Source organism: Chiloscyllium punctatum, chromosome 10 (assembly GCF_047496795.1).
Source record: "Chiloscyllium punctatum isolate Juve2018m chromosome 10, sChiPun1.3, whole genome shotgun sequence".
Classification (NCBI taxonomy): Eukaryota; Metazoa; Chordata; class Chondrichthyes; order Orectolobiformes; family Hemiscylliidae; genus Chiloscyllium; species Chiloscyllium punctatum.
In genome coordinates, this window is record NC_092748.1 from 104,438,514 (window position 1) to 104,461,715 (window position 23,202).

The following is a 23,202-nucleotide window of genomic DNA, read 5'->3' on the forward strand; positions in this document are numbered from 1 at the left end:
CTTCTCCTTAGTGATGGCCACTACACTCACTCTGCCCCTGACTCTCTTGAAATGGTGGTATCTTTCTAGTGTTTTTCACCATGAAGCCTAATGCAAAATATTTATTCAGTTCATCTGACATTTCTAGATTCCCCATTACTACCTCTCCAGCCTCATTTTCCAATGGTCCAATATCCACTCTTCCCTCTTACCTTTGATCTATTTTAAAAAAACTCTTACAATCTTCTTTAATATTAGTAGCTAGCTTACCCTCATATTTCATCTTCTCACTCCTAATTGCATTTTAGTTGTGCTCTGCCAGTTTTTAATGGTTTCCCAATCCTTTAGCTTTCCACTAATCTTCACCAGACTGTATGTTTTCTCTTTTGCTTTTTCCTCTGCTCCTGATATCTTTTCTCAGCCACAATTGTCGTCTTCTCTTTCTTGGGATGAATTTCTCAATTTCATCCTGAATTAGCCCCCAGAAAATCATCCTCCACCATTTTCCCTGCTAGGCTCACCTTCAAATCAACTCCAGCCAGCTCCTCCCTCAAGTATGTGCAGTTAACTTTGCTCAGTTGTAACTACATTACATCTGATTCCAGCTTCTCCCTCTCAAACTGCAGGGTGAATTCTATCATATTACAGTCACGGATCCCCAGAGGTTCCTTCATCCCATGCTCCCTAATCAAGTCTGCGTAATTATACATCAACAAATTCAGAATTACCTGTTCTCTAATGGCCTCTACCACAAACAAATCCAAAACACCATCACAAAGATATTCCACAAATTCCTTTTCTTGGAATCTACGACCAACCTGATTTTTCCAGTCCGCTGACAAAATGAAGTCTCCCACAAACACTGTAAACATGTCTTCCTTACATGCCTTTTCTATTTACTGAGTTATTTCCTTTCTGACATCCTGACTACTGCAAGGAGGCCTGCACATAACTTCCATTAGGGTCCTTGCTGTTTTGCAGGTCCTCAACTCTACCCACACAGACTCTACCCCTTGCAACTCTGTACGAAGGAACATCGATTATCTGGCATTCGATTAACCGAATTTCGGATTATCCGGACAAGATCGCAAGGTCCTGATGCTCGGCTGACAATGTTATCTGGCGTTCAATTATCTGGCATTCGATTAACTGAACAAAATACTGCCTGAGTCCTTCAGACAATCGAAGTTCCTCTGTATTACTTTTTGCTCTCAAATTAATTTCACTTCTTACTAATAAGGCAAACTCACCACCACTGCCCATCAGTCTTCCCTTTCAATAGAATATGAATCCTTGCATATTCATTCCAAGGCTGATCCCCTTGCAGCCACAGCTCTATGATGTCCACAATATTGTATCCACCAATTTCAATCTACGCTAACAAGTTAATTTTCCTTATTTCATGTGGTACACACATTTAAGCACAACACCCTCAGTCTTTCATTGACTGCCCCCTTCCCATAGTTATCCCCTTATCTGTGCTTGAAATTAAATTCCTGACCCTTTCCATATTCTGTCTTATTACTTGTTTTGGGAACTTTCATCACTTCCTCTCAGCTCTCTCTTGCTTTAACTACTTCAGCCATTTTCTTTCACCCAGAAAGTGGTGAAATGCATTGGCTGAGAGGGTAATGGAGGCAGAAAAACTTACAACCTTTAAAAGATACTGGAGAGAGGACTTGAAATGTCAGAATGTTAATGGTTATGGACCAAGTGCTGAAAAGTGGGATTAGTGTAAATAGGTTAGCACAGTCATGATGGCCTGAACGGCCTATTCGGTGCTGTGTGATTCTATGACTCTATTATATAGTATGCATTACTAATGCCTACTACAGCAACTCTTAGAAGGTCCTGGTCTTGGATCTGATGCCTTCAACGTCCTTAGTTTGACCCTTCTATTCCTCATGACACCGTCACAGTGTGTGGTGCTTGTGACATTGAATGAGTAATAACCTTTACAAACCCTTTCAGAAGCATTTACAAATCATGTACATGTACTTAAGAAGCATCCAGCAGAGCAGTTGACAGTAGGTCTCAGCTCTGTTTCCAAGTTAATACATCTTAGACCCACAGCTAACTGAGATGCTTATTGGACGGAAAGATCTGTGAGCCAAGAAGATAGGAACCTATCAACAATAAGCTTTGGTTCTTGTGAATAAGTACGACCACTTTTTTGTCATTTCAGTCAGCTGTGGGACTTAACAATTATACCAATGTGCAGAGCCGCGTCGCAAACAAAGCAAAATACTGCAGTATCTGGAAATCCAAAATGAAAACTGAAAATTTTGGAAACAATCTGTAGATCAGGCATTATTTGTGGAGAGAAAGGTAATTAATTTTTCAGGTGGAAACTCTTCACCAGAACCCTGAAATATTCGTGCTATTTCCCTTTCCAGAAATGCTGCTCTACTTGCTACCCACTTGCATTAATTTTTCTTTTTAATTTGTGCCTCAGAGCTGCCTGGACTTTCCTCCGAACTTCTTTTCAAACAGCAACTGCTGTTCCTTAATAGAAAGGGGAAGGGATTAGTCAGTTCATCAAGTCCACAGAAACTCCAAATTCTTCCGTCACCTTGCCCTCCCACCTCCGCTCCCACCAATTGTCTCTTTTAGCATTACAAATCTCGGTATTCCTTCAATTATGGTCTTACGTGCATGATGGGCAGCTGTCGCTTCAGAGGTCTCTTGCTCAACCCCTCTGCTTTTCTCCTTAAAACTTCTTGATTTCTGAAGACGTTATACCAGATGCTGCCAGACCTGCTAAGCTTCTCCAGCATTTCTGTGTTTAATTCAGATCTCAAACACCCATAGCATTTTGCTTTCATCCCTCAAACTAGCTGACCTTCTTTGTTTGGCTTGATTTATTTATCCGATTACATTCCTCCGAAAGGTCTTCGGACTTTGCTTACATTAAAGATGATACATAAACATAGGTTTTTGTCAATGAAATTGATTCACTGTGGACTATCCCTTTAAAGTAGACATCTATATTAGCTCTACTCCCTTTAAATGTCTTATGCTGTGCTCCTAAAATTAAAGGAAGTTCGCATCTTGGATGCAGTATTAACATATATCCTAGATTCAATTGCAGTGACTAAATAATAAGGGACTAGAAGGACTCGGGTTATTAGTTAGTTTTAACATGCTGAATGGGACTTTAACCCAGCTATGCTATTGCAATTGCATCTCTTATATTTCTGAAGTTTCATTTATAGAATTCCTTTGCATGTGGGTGGATAATATTCAAATCAATCAAAATATTTCAAGTTTTTGAGTTCGGGTAATCAATCTGCACAAAGGCAGAAATTGAAAGCTGTATTAAATTAGATGTAAAAGGTATCTATGATTTCCCTTACTGCTGTGAATTTCTTTTTGAAAAGCAATACCCTTGGTACATGTTCAGCAATGTTTATGCAGTGATTTGCTGAGCAAGGTGAACCAAAAGTATACTTGATTCAATTGAGGTTCATCTTGGAGTTAGCAACTCTTTGTTGGACTGATAATAGTGGGGGGGGGGGGGGGGGTCATAGTTGGCCTCTGCCACCCTGTGGCTTAGAGAGGGGGAAAGAGATTGGCCATAGTGTCTAATTCTGACAGCACCTGAATATTAAGTCTTGAATTAAATTCCAAAGTGGCCCTGATAGGGCTAATCTCCAGAAAGGAAGCTACCATATATAAGGGAAGTAAAGACTTGTGATGAAAATATGTATTGTCATTGGCTGTACCTTGGTTTGAAGATGACATCCTCTCAGGATTGAGAGTTTCTCCTCTGAGTTGTCATTCAACTGATTAGGGCCAGTTCTTGACTCACAAACCTTTGGTGACATGTGGCATGACCTCCCATGTGGCAGTGCGATTCAATGTTTCCTTTAACTTCCTCCTCTGCCACAGCTCTGCCTCAACATTAAGACATTTGGATTCAAAGCAGGATACAACATAAGTGATATTGAGTGATGGCTAGCAAGCTCCTTCCAATCAGGGATGTCAATAATGTCATGTTTGAGGGCAATCTTCTGAAGGAAATAAACAGAAGGATTCAGAATGGACAGAAGGCAATTCAGAACTGAAAGAGAAAGATAAGTTTGCTTTCCATAGATGGCCAGTTTTGATTAAAAGTGAGCTCTAAAACCTTAACCCAAGTGCCATTCAACCTGTTGCATCTTGTTGCTTTTAAATTTCCCACAATCATAAATTCCTTCTTTGCCTTATTAGATGAACAAGATTTGTTGGAAAGAATTCACCTGAAAACAGGAATAGTTCCAATTGGAATGGCATGTCCTTTGTTTGCAACCATTAATAAATGGCATCAAAAAGACTTATTTTTAAGAAATAAAATAAACCTCATCAATTTCTGTTTTGGTTCAATTTACAAGATGTTGCCAGGGTTGGAAGGTTTGAACTATAGGGAGAGGTTGAATAGGCTGGGGCTGTTTTCCCTGGACCATTGGAGGCTGAGGGGTGACCTTATAGAGGTTTATAAAAGCATGAGGGGCATGAATAAGGTAAATAGACAAAGCCTCTTCCCTAGGGTGGGGGAGTCCAGAATGAGAGGGCAAAGGTTTAGGGCGGGAGACTAAAAATTAAGTGACCTAAGAAGCAACTTTTTGATGCAAAGGTTGGGACGTGTATGGAATGATCCGCCAGGGGAAGTGGTGGAGGCTGGTACAATTATAACACTTAAAAGACTTCTGGTTGGGTATATGAAAAAGAAATATTTAGACGGATATGGGCCAAGTCTGGCGAATGGGACTAGATTAATTTAGGATATCTAGTCGGCATGGACAAGTTGGACTGCTTCTGTGCTGTCCACCTCTGTGACTCTGACTCTAAGAAGACCTCAGTTGAAATCTAGGAAGAAAACAGCAAATGGTTAAACACAACCAATAGTACAGAAAGAAGAAGCAGGGACATGGAAGCTCAGATCCCACTTATTCAAGGCAGTGAGTATCCCTGCAGATTACTACTACAAAAAATAATAGACTAATCACTATCCCTCCGGGTCATCCTTGCAGGCAACACACCATTTTTACTTGAACACATAAAGTGATACATTTTCACTGTCATCAGGAATTCAATAACTAACATTGCTTTGTGATTATCATCACAATAAGGACTGCAGCAGTTCCAGGATGAGGGCCACCACCATTGCTCTCTTAGGGCATCCACTGATGGGCAATAAATGCAGCCTTGCCAGCTTTGTTCATCTAAAAGTAAATAAAGAAAAGCTAAATCTTCCACATAAACCTATAATAAACCTGTCACTATGTCCAACTGACACTTAAATGTCTCCAGAGTTTTTTTTTCTCCACTACTCTAACTGGGAGATCACTTCAGCTACTATTTACTCTTCATGACTTGAAACGTTTTCTACTGTCAATAATGACCAGTGTTGTAGAAGTTTGTACATTTATCCCTTTGTCCTTCTGTCCATGTCCTCTTGCACTTTTTCTCGAACAATCAGCCAAGTTACTTTTAAGCCAATGTTCAGCAACTTCTGCCGGTCAATCACATTTAACACAGCCACTACCAAACAGCATAAGGGAAAAGAAAACAGGTTTTTAAAAAGCAACGAGCAATTTCTACTCAGTAGCAGTCATTCATCTTGAGCTTCATGGTCTAATGTTATGGTCATGCATTGGAGTCCATGGTAGAGGAAGTCTAGAGGAGGAGGGATGTCCTATACCTTTTGCATCCCTCTCCTGTAAATGGTGGTGCTGCTCTGCCTGACCTCATGTTCTCATGCTATTCAATCAGTGGATCCAGAGGGACCCCCTTGAGGAAAGTCAAAAATCAAACATTACCTTTCTCATGGTAACTCGTGTAACATGTTAAACATATGAAGATAGCACATTTTAAAGTTACTTGTTTCAGCTGAAATCCTGAGGCACTTTTGTGGAATAAATGCTCATTAACTCTTACTGGGGACAAATGATGAGAAGGTATCTCAGAAAGTCTCCTGATGTGCTTCGAAAATCCTTTTTAGGCCATCAACAGTAAGTGAATTCTAAAGTATGGAGGCTGGAGTGGGGGTGGAGGCCATGTCCGAAGGCTGTCCTCCCATGGCCAGGAGGCAGACCCCAGGAGCAATACTCCCTGTCATGGCTAACTGAGTGGCCACTTTCAGGACTGCAGTCCTAATTATGGACAATAATCTGACCCCAAGAGATACTGGCCCAATCAGAGGGCTGACAGCTCAGCAGCGCCACCACCTGTGATAACCAGTGATAGGGCTTGCAGCGACAAGGTGAGGGTGTCTTAATGGTCAAGGTAGCTACAAAGAGAGATAAGTGGATGGAGGATGCTAGAGTCAGGCCCTGCTGATTGTTTGGAGGTGAGGTGAATGTTTACTACAGTATTGTTGCCATGGGTGGGCAGTCATTGTCATCCAAGAAACTCTCTATGTGCCATGGATTGGCCAGAAATGTGCCCTCTTTCTCCCTTCCCCACCACGCATTCTTGGAGTGAGGGCATTGAAGCTCAGTGCACAGTCTCCCACCATTACACAATGCCACCATATGTGTGCAGAATGGCCACAGAGCTGAGAGCTTGCTCTGAATTTGCCACGTAATAGACCAGATGCACTTGATGTGGGTGACCGCTTTGCCAATTTCACTCACTTTTCACACAACGCAGCTCGATGCCTTCCATTTCCATTTGGACAGTCTTTCCATCTCCCAGCCCATTTTGGAAAGGTTCATAAAGTTCAGCCCATCTAAATTTAAGTAGTGCTCAAGATCTTAAACAATAGTTATTTTATTCTTAATCAGGTGGTTGTATTACAGTGAGGGAGTTTCCTCAGATGCTAGCCACTGAAATGCCATGTAAGTTCCTAAATGGGAGCTAGCTGTCCACTGAGACAGAAGTCAGCTCCTCTGCTTTGTTGGCACATGACACTAACAGCAGGCTAAACTGGTGTTTCAGTCCAGGATCCTATTTTTTTAAAACACCCCTGAGTTTCTTTCAGTATCTGGGAAAATTCTGCACTGTGTTTTCAGTTTGTACAATCAAAACTGTTCAGCTGATTTGGAGACAAGTCATTCAACAGATAGACTCCATTATTATCCTATAGATTTTTTTTAACATGAAAGATAACAAAATATATATTATAACCTTCCTCTCAACAAGGCTTTGAGTAAATGTCGTGTTTTTAGTCATCCCAAGCACAGGATGAGATAATAACAGGAATATTGAGGAATAGTAAGACATCAGTTGTCCATCATACAAAATAAAAGAGAGCAGGAATTATATAGTGGCAACTGTTTTAAAATGACATTAATAAACCATAAGTTTCACAAGAATGTCTTGATTGAATTATTGCTTTGGATCTTATTCCCTGATTTATATAATTCAGGAATAAAAAACTGCCCATACAATACACATGCTTTCAAATTCATCATTACCACATGCCTCTACTATTAGACTCTGATTTGGACCTTTAACTGTCTAGGTTCAGAACATGAGCAACCATGTTATTCATGGCTTTTGGAGGATCTTAAGGTCTTAATTACCTGCTGATAAGAACTCCCAAATGGATTTAAGGTTCTCTAATCTCAAGACTACCATAGTTGTACCAGTAACAGGCTCTCGTAAATGATAAGAGTTAAACACTATGATGAGAAGAAAGCAAACACAGAAAATGACCTGCCAACCTATGAGGAACAATGGGAAATTTATTTCCATTAATAATAAGCTGGGAAATTTTTGTAGCAGTAAATCTCATTCACTGCTGATGATAATAAGTACAGCATGGTTACTTGCAGCTTTACAACCCTGCATCTTCTAGCCTACAAAAAAGATAGCACTGATCTACAGTTCCCGTAACACTTTGTGTAGAGAAGGATATTAGATTACATGACAAGTATTGTGCTTTCATTCAATAAAATACTTCTTATTCTGGCTCTGCATGGTCTGGTTTCTTTCCTTCTCACTGTCTGTCTCTTCAACTGTACTGCTGTCACAGGGACATATTGCCGAATACATTAATGATGACCGCAAGCAAGGACTAGAGTCAGCAGAGTTAAGGGATACTATTTTCAGTGGATCAGCAATTGTCTTTCTCTCCTCAAACGAGAGAGTGACCCATTCTCATTCCCACATTCTGTCAGAGCTAACAAGTGTCAACAAAGAAGCTGGAAATAAAGGTGCAAGGATTAATTATTTTTGGCTATATTCTGACATGATTGCTTCCAAGTTCCCCTAGTTGAAGCCTTGGTGACTTTGATAACTTCTTCAATTTTCTTTTGTTGTTCAGAACTGACTCCCAATCAACAAGTGCGATTGTGAACTAATTCCTGTCAGACTTTACACAAATCAGCTTCACATTTATCAAGATTACATCAAAGTCACTTTTGTTAGCTTCGCAATGATCCTTTTCATGTTGGTCAAAATATCTTGGTGAAGTCAGAAAGGCAGCCATTATAATCAAAAAACCCTCCCATCCCAGTTAAAGTCTCTTCCAAACATTTCCATCAGGCAGAATATGCAAAATCCTAAATACACGTGCCAACAGATTCAAGAACAGCTTCTTCCCGACTGTTATTAGACTTTTGAATGGACCTCTTAAATCTTAAATTTAATGTTGTTTGTGCACTTTCTCTGTGGATGTAACATGGTATTCTTCACCCTGTTCTTTAACCCTAATGCACTTTGTATGGTATGATCTACTGCACACAAAACAAATATTTTCACTCTATCTAGGTACATGTGACAACAATATATGAAATCAAAAGACATGATGCCTTCTGATAATATGTTGGACCTCTCCAGCAATCTAACAGATAGTGCAAATTTCTCAGTAGTAAAAACAAAATGCTTATGTTGAAATCCAACACACAGTGCAGATCCCTGACTTCTAATTATTCCTAGTATTAACCAGACGAAAGAAGACCATAAGAAATAGGAACAGAAGTAGCCCGTTCAACCCCTTGAAGCTGCTCCACCAGATAATTTAAAAATGGCTGTCAATAATACTGTCAAATACATACCCTGTTTCACAGAAAATTGATTATCTCATCTCCCACATTTTACTTAAACATATTTATGATGCATAAAAACGGAATACTGGTCGAGATCACTGGATCAGAAATAAATGTCGCCTGAACTTGTGCCTGACCAATTTTCATAAATGATCCATTGAAAGCATCCTATCCAGATGCTTCACAGCTTGGTATGGCAACTTCTCTGCCCAAGACCACAAGAAATCACACAGAGTTGTGAACGCAGCGCAGTCCATCCCAAAAACCATCCTTCCTGAGGGAGGGTCACCGAACCTGAAATGTTAACTCTGATTTGTCTTCACAGATGCTACCAAACCTTCTGAACTTTTCCAGCAACTTCTATTTTGGTTCTTTGCACTGATTCCATCTACACCTCCTGCTACCTCGGGATAGCAGATAATATCATTTAAGTTCCCTCCCACCCCAGTTATACTCTCTTCCCCTCACCCTCTTCCATTGGGAAGAAGATGAAAAAGTTTGGAAACACTAATAGATTCAAGGAAAGCCTCTTCCCTGCTCTTATCAGACTTACGAATGTACCTCTCAAATATGAGAATTGATCTTTCTCTGCACCTTCTCTGTAGCTGTAACACTATATGCTGCACTCTGTTCTATTACCCTGATGTACTATATAAGTTACGATCTGCCTGTATAGCAGGCAAAACAATACTTTTCACTGTATCTTAGTACTGATTAGCAAGGTTAGGCCTAACGGAATACAGGGAAAACTAGCCATTTGGATACAGAACTGGCTCAAAGGTAGAAGACAGAGGGTGGTGGAGGGTTGTTTTTCAGACTGGAGGCCTGTGACCAGTGGAGTGCCACAAGGATCGGTGCTGGGTCCTCTATTTTTTGTCATTTACATAATTGATTTGGATGTGAGCATAAGAGGTACAGTTAGTAAGTTTGCAGATGACACCAAAATTGGAGGTGTAGTCAACAGTGAAGAGGGTTACCTCAGATTACAACAGGATCTTGACCAGATGGGCCAATGGACTGAGAAGTGGCAGATGGAGTTTCATTCAGATAAATGCGAGGTGCTGCATTTTGGGAAAGCAAATCTTACCAGGACTAATATACTTCATGGTAAGGTCCTAGGGAGTGTTACTGAACAAAGAGACCTTGGAGTGCAGGTTCATAGCTCCTTGAAAGTGGAGTTGCAGGTAGATAGGATAGTTAAGAAGGCGTTTGGTATGCTTTCCTTTATTGGTCAGAATATTGAGTTGAGGAGTTGGGAGATCATGTTGCGGCTGTACAGGACATTGGTTAGGTCACTGTTGGAATATTGCGTGCAATTCTGGTCTCCTTCCTATCGGAAAGATGTTGTGAAACTTGGAAGGATTCAGAAAAGATTTACAAGGATGTTGCCAGGGCTGGAGAATTTGAGCTATCGGGAGAGGCTGAACTGGATGGGGCTGTTTTCCCTGGAATGTCGGATGCTGAGGGGTGACCTTATAGAGGTTTACAAAATATGAAGGGCATGGATAGGGTAAATAGGCAAAGTCTTTTCCCTGAGGTCAGGGAGTCCAGAACTAGAGGGCATAGGTTTAGGGTGAGAGGGGAAAGATATAAAAGAGACCTACGGGACAATTTTTTCATACAAAGGGAGGTACGTGTATGGAATGAGCTGCCAGAGGAAGTGGTGGAGGTTGTTTCAATTGCAACATTTAAGAGGCATTTGGATGGGTATATGAACAGGAAGGGTTTGGAAGGATATGGGCCGGGAGCTGGCAGGTGGGATTAGGTTGGGTTGGGATATCTGGTCGGCATGGATAGGTTGGACCAAAGGGTTTGTTTCCATGCTGTATATCTCTATGACTCTATGACATGTCAATAATAAATCAAATCAAATCAGTTTGACAACTGCTATAATCCAGCATTCTCATTTTTTTTAATTTCAGATTTCCAGCATCCGTGGCATTTTGTTTTTACTCAAAAGAACAGAAAAATCTGAAATCAAAGTTTGTAATATTGATAGAAGTTTGAAGCATGAAGAAATAAATGCCAGAGAATTTAGTGTCAACCCTGATTAACTTTTACATGCACTGGCAATGGGTGGAATCCTAATAAAAACATTAAAATGCTGCTCACTGGAGAAGTCTTGAACCGTCCTGCTTTCTATTATATTTCAAACCATTTAGGGTGTGGGTTTGCTCACTGAGCTGTAGGTTTGATATCCAGATGTTTCATTACCTGGCTAGGTAACATCATCAGTGGCAACCTCCAAGTGAAGCGAAGCTGTTGTCTCCTGCTTTCTATTTATATCTTTCTCCTGGATGGGCTTCCTGGGGTTTGTGGTGATGTCATTTCCTGTTTGTTTTCTGAGGGGTTGATAGATGGTATCTAGATCTATGTGTTTGTTTATGGTGTTGTGGTTGGAGTGCCAGGCTCTAGGAATTCTCTGGCATGTCTTTGCTTAGCCTGTCCCAGGATAGATGTGTTGTCCCAGTCGAAATGGTGGGTTTTTATCATCCATGTGTAGGGGTACGAGGGAGAGAGGGTAATGTCTTTTTGTGGCTAGCTGGTGTATCCTGGTGGCTAACTTTCTTCCTGTTTGTCCTACGTAGTGTTTGTGGCAGTCCTTGCAAGGAATTTTGTAAATGACGTTGGTTTTGTCCATGGGTTGTACTGGGTCTTTTAAGTTTGTTAGTTTTTGTTTGAGAGTGTTGGTGGGTTTGTGTGCTACTAGGATTCCGAGGGGTCTTAGTAGTCTGGTTGTCATTTCTGAGACTTCTTTGATGTATGGTAAGGTGGTTAGGGTTTCTGGCTGTGTTTGGTCTGCTTGTTGTGGTTTGTTCTTGAGGAATCTGCACACTATATTTTCTGAGTATCCGTTCTTCTTGAATACATTGTATAGGTGGTTCTCCTCCGTTTTCCGAAGTTGATCTATGTTGTAGTGTGCGGTGGCTCATTGGAATAGTGTTCTGATCCAGCTTCGTTTGTGTGTGTTGGGATGGTTGCTGGTGTAGTTAAGTCTTTTGTCAGTGTTTGTCGGTTTTCTGTATACGCAGGTTTGTAGTTCTCCGTTGTCTTTTCTTTCGACTGTGACGTCCAGGAATGTGAGTTTGTTGTCGCTTTCTTCCTCCTTGGTGAACGTTATGCCTGTGAAGGTGTTGTTGATGATGTTAAATGTCTCTTCTATCTTGTTTCGTTTTGTGATGACAAAGGTGCCACCTACGTAGCAGACACAGATTTTTGGTATGATATTTGGTAGGGCTGTTTGTTCTAGTCTTTACATTACCGCTTCTGCTATGAATCCTGATAGTGGAGATCCCATGGGTGTGCTGTTGGCTTGTTTGTAGTTTATGTTGTTGAAGGTGAAGTGGGTGGTGAGGCACAGGTCCACGAGCTTCATGATGTTTTCGTTGGTAATGTGATTGATGGTGGTTGGTGTGTGTGTGATGGTCTCTTCTAAAAGTGTGGTAAGTGTTTTCTTTGCCAGGTCAATGTTGATGGAGGTGAACAGTGCTGTTACGTCGAATGAGATCATTGTTTAATCTTCCTCCATTTTGGTGTTTTTGATGATCTTTAGGAATTCCTGGGTGGAGTGGATGGAGTGCTATGATTCTTCTACTAGGTATTTCAGTCTTGTGTGTAGTTCTTTGGCCAGTCTGTAAGTTGGTGTTCCGGGGAGTGAGACTATGGGTCTGAGGGGGACTCCTGGTTTATGGATTTTTGGTAGTCCGTCGAATCGTGGGGTGTTGGTTCTGTCGGGTTTCATTTTTTGGAATTCCGTCTTTTTTAATTGTCCGGAAATGTGTAATTTTCTTAGGAGATATGTAATTTTGTTTCCTCCATCCGCTCCACTCAGGAATTCAACATAGACCTGGCAAAGGAAACACTTACCACACTTTTAGAAGAGACCATCACACACACACCAACCACCATCAATCACATTACCAACGAAAACATCATGAAGCTAGTGGACCAGTGCCTCACCACCCACTTCACCTTCAACAACATAGTCTACAAACAAACCAACGGCAGACCCATGGGATCTCCGCTATCAGGATTCATAGCAGAAGCAGGAATGCAAAGACTAGAACAAACAGCCCTACCAACCATCAAACCAAAAACCTTTGTCATCGCAAAATGGAACAAGATAGAAGAGACATTTAACATCATCAACAACACCCTCACAGGCATAAAGTTCATCAAGGAGGAAGAAACTGACAACAAACTCGCATTTCTGGATGTCACAGTAGAAAGAAAGGACAACCGAGAACTACAAACTTGCATATACAGAAAACCGACAAACACTGACCAAATACTTAACTACACCAGCAACCATCCCAACACACACAAACGAAGCTAGATCAGAACACTATTCCAATGAGCCACCATACACTGCAGCACAGATGAACTTCAGAAAATGGAGGAGAACCACCTATACAACATATTAAAGAAGAACGGATACTCAGAAAATACAGTCCCCAGATTCTTCAGGAACAAACCACGACAAGCAGACCAAACACAGCCAGAAACCCTAACCACCTTACCATACATCAAAGAAGTTTCAGAAATGACAGCCAGACTACTAAGACCCCTCGGAATCCTAGTAGCACTCAAACCCACCAACACTCTCAAACAAAAACTAACAAACTTAAAAGACCCAGTACAACCCATGGACAAAACCAACGTTGTCTATAAAATTTCATGCAAGGACTGCCACAAACACTATGTAGTACAAACAGGAAGAAAGTTAGCCACCAGGATACATGAACACCAGCTAGCCACAAAAAGACATGACCCTCTCTCCCTCGTAGCCCTACACACGGATGAAAAAAACCACCATTTCGACTGGGACAATACATCTATCCTGGGACATGCTAAGCAAAGACATGCCAGAGAATTCCTAGAGGCCTGGCACTCCAACCACAACATCATAAACAAACACATAGATCTAGATGCCATCTATCAACCCCTCAGAAAACAAACAGGAAATGACATCACCACAAACCCCAGGAACCCCATCCAGGAGAAAGATATAAATAGAAAGCAGGAGACAACAGCTTCACTTCACTTGGCGGTCGCCACTGATGATGTTACCTAGCCAGGTAATGAAACCTAGCCAGCCTGGGTGTCAAACCTACAGCTCAGTGAGCAAACCTACACCCTAAACCTCAGCCTGAGCTACAAACCTTGCCAAAATTTCAAACCCATGCAGCAGATTTTGTTTTTTGAGCTTATTTACAGATTATACACCGAGGGATGAGTAATTCTTCTTACTTGGAGAATACAGGGAGGAATGTGTGTAATACTTAAGTGTTTGGTTCTTTAAAATTTCAAGACTGGCTTGTTGCTTGTGTTTCTAACATGAACATTGCATTTTTCAAAAGCCTCTGTTGCCTAACTTTCCATTCATTACACTCACAAGTGAATGCAATTGATCCATCAATACAGAATATTTTTGGGAGTCTGCATCCAAACAATCTGTTAAATGCTTCAGAAAAGTCTTCCAGTTTAGCACAGTACCACATGTCTGTATCAGGAGTGTTCCTTGAGAACAGTAGCATAGTAGACATGTATGAATTAAATTTTATGAGTTTTGTATTTTTTTAAAATTAATTTGGAGGTGACAGCATTGATAGCTGAGTCAGCACTTATTATCTGTCCATTAAATGCCTTTGTAGCAGCAATGGTGAGCTGCTTTCTTGAACTGTTGCAATCCATCTGATGTAGATTCACGCATAGTGCTGTTGGGGGTAGGGGTGGGGTGGTGGGTTCCAGGATTTTGACCCAGCCACAGTGAAGGAAAAGCAAGATTTTTTCAAAGTCAGGGTGTTTAGTGGCTCAGAGGTGGGTGTACAGGTGATGGAGTTACCATGTATCAGTTGCTCTTGTCCTCCTAGATGGTAATAGCTGTAGATTTGGAAGGTACCATCTAAAGAACTTTGATGAACCTCTGCAGTATATCTTGTGGATGGACACACTGCTGCTACGGAGTGTGAGTGGTGGAGGCAGGGAATACTTGGTGCTAATGCTAATCAAGCCGGCTGCTTTATCCTAGATGGTGTCAAGCTTCTTCAGTGTTGTTGCAGCTGTACTGGTCCAGGCAAGTGGTGAGTATTCCATCACACTCCTGACTTGTGCCTTGTAGATATTGGAGATGCTCTGGGGAGTCAGGAGGTGAATTACGTCTGTTATATATTAATAAAGAGGGACACATTTTGCCAAATCTCTGTCTCATGTTTGTAAGGAAAGATAGAAGTATGCCACTTTTTGAAATATTACAACAATTTACACAACAGGTGAAAAGCGTGGGATTGGATGCCAAGTTAACTCTGATTGGCGGAGGTTTTGTAAGTGTAAATAATTCTATTACCCTGGCAATAGAAAATAATAATTGTGCAGCCACTGCACAGTGACAATGTGAAATGTCTTGCTTCACCTGTTATTCAAATTGCTGAGATAATTGGCTTTTCCATGGTAATTTGAGGCAGACTGGGCAATTTTCCAGTGACAGAGTCTTTGGCCAATTTCCAAGTTTCTGTGATTCATAGTGTACAAATATCTGATCAGGATAGCAACTGTCCTGCAAGTTAGCTTTGATTTCCTCTATTCATATATAAAGTTTGCAAGGTGAGCATAAGGCCAGGACCCGATTATCAAAATTGCTATACTAGAGCCAATTTTATAATGCCTGGAGTTATACAAATACCAATTGCATACAGCGGCCAGTGAAGGTGTACCTGAAGTAGAGTGTTGTGGAAAAATAACTGTTTGCAGCTTCCACAGGTCAAGCAACCTGTTTCATCTTGCCACTATGCAACATATATTTTCCACAAATAACACACTGACACAGTTAACACAGAGGCCCTTCCCACCACAGATTTGTGTATGAATTTCAGATCTGCAGAGATGCCAGCATTTAGGCTGTGCTCTCCGTTGATTACCTGACCAGACTGAAAAATACATTCCTCCAACTGTTCACAATAGGAAAAGTACAACAAGCCCATACTTGGAAAAGCATGAAGAATGCTTCCTGTTAGAAGTGATTTCGCAATTGAGCAACAGTTGCTGAAAAATCCCAAGTGCATGAAATGTTATCCTAACAACCAATCCAAAATAATCAGTGAAACTCATAATATGGGAAATGAAGTTTGCCAAATTCATTCTTTTTGTATTACCCAAATGCATGATGGGTGTATTGGTCTCTGTTCTCCATGCAGTCACCTTGGCCAGTCACAGTTCACTTGCCATATAACTAGCTCTCTTTTATCCTGTCGTAGAAATTGCTGTGATTATTTGAAATTTGATACTCTTGTCTGATAAGTCCAAGATGAAAAGTTTCAACAGTATGTCTCTCGTTTAAATTAATATTCAAGTTTCATAACAGTAATAGATCTTATATTTGAATTATCTTTCATAACTGCATTTTGGTATACATTTTTAAAGATGTATTTCATGATATAAGCTGATTGTGTTGTTTTAACTATGTGGGAGAACATAAAATACTGATTATTTTAAGGGAGTTTTACTTCCTGTAATAAAGTTTGGAACATTTGCTCAACTGGTCCGAGGTTACCACCTGGGCCATTGTAGTCTCAACCAGTTGGAAGAAATGGCATGAGGATGAAGATGCATTGGAGGTTTGATGAGATGCATATGTTAGTCGTTGCAGTACAATGGTGAGATTGTAAAATGGTTTTCTAATTAATTATTATACATAAGTTTGCTCTCTCTTCCCCAGATTTGTTGAAAATACTCGTGTTACCAACTGTACTATACTAGTTAAAAGCAAATTACTGCGGATGCTGGAATCTGAAACCAAAAGAGAAAATGCTGGAAAATCTCAGCAGGTCTGGCAGCATCTGTAAGGAGAGAAAAGAGCCGACGTTTCGAGTCTAACTGACACTTTGTTAAAGCTTTGACAAATGGTCAATTAGACTCAAAACGTCAGCTCTTTTCTCTCCTTACAGATGCTGCCAGACGTGCTGAGATTTTCCAGCATTTTGTCTTTTGGTGTACTATACTAGTGTTTTTTACCCTCTTTGAGTTCAATTCATTCATTCAACTTTTTATTTTAATTATCTCATTTCCCATCACATCATACAATGTTATGACTGCTACTTCAGTTTTACTGGTAAAGACTGAAGCAATTATTTAATATTTTGTCATCTCTTCATTGTAATAATGATTTTAGCCTGTCTCTTCCCTCTGAACCCTATTCTCATCACAGTCTTCCAGACTTCTTTATGTGCCTGTAAACTGTTTTACTGTCTTGTTTTATGCTCCGTGACAATTTAGTTTCATAGATTTTTTTTTGCCTTCCTAATTGCTTTTCTGACTTTTCACTTAACTTCTTCATATTCTCTATTATTATGAATTCCGCTGTCTATTTACTTAATACATCTTACTTCCCTATGCTTGGTTATTTTATGACTTTATTCATCTGTTGAGTCAAGATAATATTTAGTCTGGGTTTTTTTGTAGCAGAAAACATTTTCCTGTCACTCTGTCACTGAAATGCTTCCAACTGTTGTTCAATATTATTGTTGCCAATTTTGTCATCCATTTGTTGGATGACAAGTGTTGGATAGAGCTCTTAAGGATAGTGGAATGAAGGGTTATGGAGATAAGGCAGGAACAGGATACTGATTGAGGATGATCAGCCATGATCATAATGAATGGTGGTGTTGGCTCGAAGGGCAGAATGGCCTACTCTTGCACCTATTGTCTATTGTCTATTTTATTTTCCCAAATCCTGTCTTAAACTCCTTAAAGTCAGCTTTTCTCCACTCTCCTTCCTATCGGAAAGATATTGTAAAACTTGAAAGGGTTCAGAAAAGCTTTTCAAGGATGTTTCCAGGGTTGGAGGATTTGAATTATAAGGAGAGGCTGAACAGGCTGGGGCTGTTTTCCCTGGAGTGTTGGAGGCTGAGGGGTGACCTTAAAGAGGTTTACAAAATTATGAGGGGCTTGGATAGGGTAAATAGACAAAGTGTTTTTCCTGGGATCAGGGAGTCCAGAACTAGAGGGCATATGTTTAGCTTGAGAGCAGAAAGATATAAAAGAGACCTATGGGGCAACCTTTTCACACAGAGGGTGCTCTGTGTATGGAATGAGCTGCCAGAGGAAGTGGTGGAGGCTGGTACAATTGCAACAATTAAGAGGCATTTGGGTGGGTATATGAATAGGAAGGGTTTGGAAGATATGGGCCGGGTGGAACTAGATTGGGTTGTGATATCTGGTCAGCATGGATGGGTCAGACCGCAGGGTGCTTTCCGTGCTGTACATCTCTGACTCTATGACTCTAAACTTAGTTTTTATCATTTGTGCATCTTTCTCTATTGTTACCCTCCGGTATATTATGATCACTATTGACTAGTGGTTCTCCTACTTTTACTTCTCTTATCTGCTGTATTCCAATCCTAAATCCAGTAGCAAATTTCCTTTTTTGTAATTGTCACATATTGATTTAGAAAGGAATCCCCATCTCTGATGAACAGCATATGCCTGAAACATCGAGTCTCCTGCTCCTCAGATGCTGCCTGACCTGCTGTGCTTTTCCAGTGCTACACTTGTCAGTTCTAACTCTTCAGCAGCTGCAGTCCTCACTTGCTCCTAGCTGGTGAAAACCTTACTACGAAGCCTCTTCCAAGGATGCCTACTTTGAAGAAGTTCTCCTCCTCCATCCACAACAATCTCAGCAAGTCTTTTTCTCCCACACATTCCGAAATATCGACTCTCCTACTTCTTGAATGCTGCCTAACCTGCTGTGCTTTTCCAGTACCTTATTTTTCGGGCAACTCCAACAGATAACAAATGTCTTTTTTACATAGGTTAGGCAATTTATTTTGATAATTTTGTGATGAATACTTACAGGAAAAGAACCCTAAGCTCTAATTCTTCAAGCATCACATAGCTCACTCATTTCATCTGCATTACCTGGGTCTCTCTTCCACATGCTTATTACATGGCTGAGGACGAATCTCTGAGCTTTGGCAGGACAATGGATGGAAGGTATCAAATAGATTTGGTTTGATATTTATGATGATGGAGAGACAGGGAAGCAAGAATTTGTCACTGAATCCAGATGAAAATTGGCAGTCACATTTCCTGACAGAAAGATGGCCATCCTTCAAATGCTCCTCATTTGCTTTACAACACTACAGATTTGAAATTTATAGCTTGAGACCTGGGTGGAAACAGATTTTCTGTGTCTTTCAAAAGAGGACTTAAAACATAAAACAACTTTATGTGTTAATGTAGTTCCCTTAATGCACGAAAGCATTTAACACAATGCTCCACAGGAACCCTGTCACACAGAATTAACACTAAGCCAGATAAGTAGTTATTAGGTTAGGTTATCCAAAGTTCAGCCCAAGGTGTATTTTATGGCATATCTGAATGGAGGTTATAGAAATACAGACCAAGATATAGGAAGGAAATACCAGAATGTAAGGTAAAGGTAGTTGAAGGCACAGCCACGGTGGTGGGGTCATAAAGATCAGAGATAGAGAAGAGGTCAGGATTACAAGAGTGAAGACAGCACCAAGGTTATTAGAAACTAGGAAGATGCAGAGATAGAGCTATGGAAAGAATTGGAACTGAATGTTTGACATATATATCGTAAATGAAAAATCCACAGGACTATGGAGAAAGATCAGGGCCTTTGAGTCTAATTTTGGAGGAGGTAGTGATGGAGTGATAATCCAGAACCCCAGGCTAAAGTTTTGGGTTTTGGGCGGCACGGTGGCACAGTGGTTAGCACTGCTGCCTCACAGCGCCTGAGACCCGGGTTCAATTCCCGCCTTAGGCGACTGACTGTGTGGAGTTTGCACGTTCTCCCCGTGTCTGCGTGGGTTTCCTCCGGGTGCTCCGGTTTCCTCCCACAGTCCAAAGATGTGCAGGCCAGGTGAATTGGTCATGCTAAATTGCCCATAGTGTTAGGTAAGGGGTAAATGTAGATGTAGATGTAGGGGTATGGGTGGGTTACGCTTCGGCGGGGCGGTGTGGACTTGTTGGGCCGAAGGGCCTGTTTCCACACTGTAAGTAATCTAATCTAATCTAATCACCCCATGGTACATAGTGGCATTTGAATTCAATAAAACTATGGATTATTTTTAAAATTGGCCTCATTGAGACCATGTGTCCATTGTCTATTGTGAGAGAAATGCAACTTGTACAATAGGGAAGGAAATCTCCCATCCTTACCTGATCTGGCCTGCATACAAATCCAGAAATACAGGAATATGGTTGCCTATTAACTGTGCTCTGAAATGGTCCAGAGAGCAAATTAGTTCAAGGTCAATTAGGGATGGGAAACAAATGCTGGTCTTGGCAGTGACACTCACATCCCACGTGCAAGAAAGTAAGAAAATTGGTGATGGACTGAATTACTTCTTTTCGCTTGTACACTGTATAATTGGTCAGATTATGAAATAGAATATCACTTTAAATGAAGCATTGTACTTCTATTATTACAGGGCTGTTTAACATTTTTTTCAGAAATTGTTTTAAATCTTTACATTTGCAACATGGAGAATGTAACTGCTTAGTTATGCCAAAGCTAAGAGCACAACATGACTGAGCAAATGGGTAAGGATCTACGAAGCGAGGCATTAGTGATCCAATCAGAAAAACTGCTCCCTTCTCCTGTCGCATCAAGGGAGCACTCATAGGGAGACTCTGTCTGGGTTTAACCTAAAAGTTTAGGTTCTTTTGCCAGTAACTGATTCTACGTTGATTCCAGAGTATCTTCGGTCTCTCTCAAAGATATTGCCAGTTTCAACTTCTTCACCATCTACTTCATCACAGCCAGGCTCCCTTCAACCACATTAAGCATGATCTGATGCTTGTGCTGTGACATCCTCACTTCTCCTTCTTCCCATGAGCCTTCCCTCCACCGCAGATGCCCTTTTAATCCCTGCAAGAGGGTGTATTTGACCGTTCCAGTTACTTTTACTCACCATCGCCACCTGCTGTTGACGGTCACAACACAACCACTCAATCTCCCTTGCTCAGCACCCTCCCTCACCATTGCTACCGATTGCTAGAGACTCAATTATTTTAAATATTTTATGCTGTAAATATTTCTGGTCCCTATCAGCCAATAACACAGATAAAGTCAGGAGACAATTTCATGGGAAAAGAAATTATCAAACTTGATATAAGGAAATATTTTAGTGTGTGTTCCATACTTGAATAATAAAATAATCACAACAGATCTTGTCAAGTTCTAAAAGTCATCACATGGTAGAATCTTAGATAACAGATAATTATTTGGAGATAAGGTCAGAGACTATCATAGACTTGACTGTGCAGGTTGTTCTATTATTGATTAAGCTAATTGACTTGGCTGTGAAACACAAAGCGACAGTTCAGTTTGAACCATGCAAGCATAATTCCTTGCACTTCTTTGGGTATATATGGTGGTCATACCGTTAGCATGTTCAGTGATAAAGGAACACAGGGAGCGTTCTGCTTCTGATTTAGAAATCTTCATCAGGGTAGTGCTGTGTTCTCTTTTTCTAATCATCAGAGTTTTAAGGTGATCTGCTTTCAGATTCTTTTTGATGTCTTCTGGACCTGAGCCTTTGTAGCATATCTCCATTTTGTACTAGTCATTCACCCATAGTACTGCTCACAGAGACAGATCAGCAACATGTTTCCTCAGATACTGCAGGGAAATATCATTAAGTACATGAATCAGATCCACTGAAAGTAACAGAAGGGGAGCAGAAAAATGTTGGGAATTTACAAATCTTTTGGACCCTGTTTATAATGTTAATACCTTGACATTCATATGTCAAATGTAAATAATTAGTAGCTATCTTTAGAATGCCACTAAATACTTAGCTGTCAATTAATAACTTTAATTTTTTTAGACTGGATTATAGATCAAGTGTTTCTTTGGTATGGCTGGTGTTGATTAGGTGTCTGCACCATAGAAAGATAACTTACGTTAAATTAATGAATAATTATAGAGTCATAGAGATGTACAACATGGAAACAGATCCTTTGGTCCAACTCACCCATGCCAACCAGATATCCTAAATTAATCTGGCCTCATTTGCCAGCATTTGGCCCATATCCCTCTAAAATCCTTCTATCCTATTCATATACCCATCCAGATGCCTTTTAAATGTTGTAATTGTAGATTAACAATTAGATAATTTAGAATTGACAAAGAGTTAATAACAATTGAAAATAGTATATTGCAGTCAGTTGATGTGATGAAATAAATGCTAGACAAAAAAAGTATTCCACCTTGAAGGTTTGGTCTTGGATTCAGAGAAACAGTGCTGAAGTTTCTTTGTGAAAATCAAGGTATTGTAGAATACCTCATTAATTAATAGTCCTTTCTATCCTTCTTGAGAAAGCTGGAAGACCAGCAGTTTGTAGTAATGCAGCATTAACTCACATAGAGAAATCTAGTTGGAGCCAGGGGTCAGCTGATGTTGACAAGGGTCAAGGTTGAAATGGTGCTAGGAAAGTACAGCAGGTCAGGCAGCATCCAAGGAGCTGTAAAATTGACGTTTCAGGCAAAAGCCCTTCATCAGGAATGAGGTAGGGAGCCTCTGGGTCGGACAGATATATGGGGGTTGGGGGGGGGGGGTGGGGGGGGGAGAAGGTAGCCAAGAGTACAATAGGTGGATGGAGGTGGGGATGAAGGTGAAAGGTCAGAGAGGAGGGTGGAGCGGATAGGTGGGAAGGAAGATTGGCAGGTAGGACAGGTCATGAGGATGGTGCTGAGCTGATGTTGACAAGGGCAAACTTAATATGGACTGAACTTCTCCATTGCTGATTAGCCACTATTGTCTGCTATCACTGAGTCATAGAGCTGTACAGCATAGAAACAGACCCTTCAAGTCTACCTCATCCATGCGAACCAGATATCCTAGATAAATCTACTCCCATTTGCCAACATTTGCCCATATCCATCTAAGCCATTCCTATTCATATACCCACCCAAATGCTTTTTAAATCTGTAATTGTACCAGCCTCCACCACTTCCTCTGGCAGCTCATTCCATGTATGCACCACCCTCTGCATGAAAACGTTGCCCCAGAGGGCCCTTTTAAATCTTTCCCTTGTCACCCTAAACCTATGTTCTCTTGTTATGGTCTCCCCCGTCCCAAAGACCTTGTATATATACCCTATCCATGCCCCTCATGGTTTTATAAACCTCTATAAAGTCACCCCTCAGCTTCTGACATTCCAGGGAAAGCAGTCCCAGCCTGTTCAGCCTCTCCCTATACTCAAACCCTTCAACCCTGGC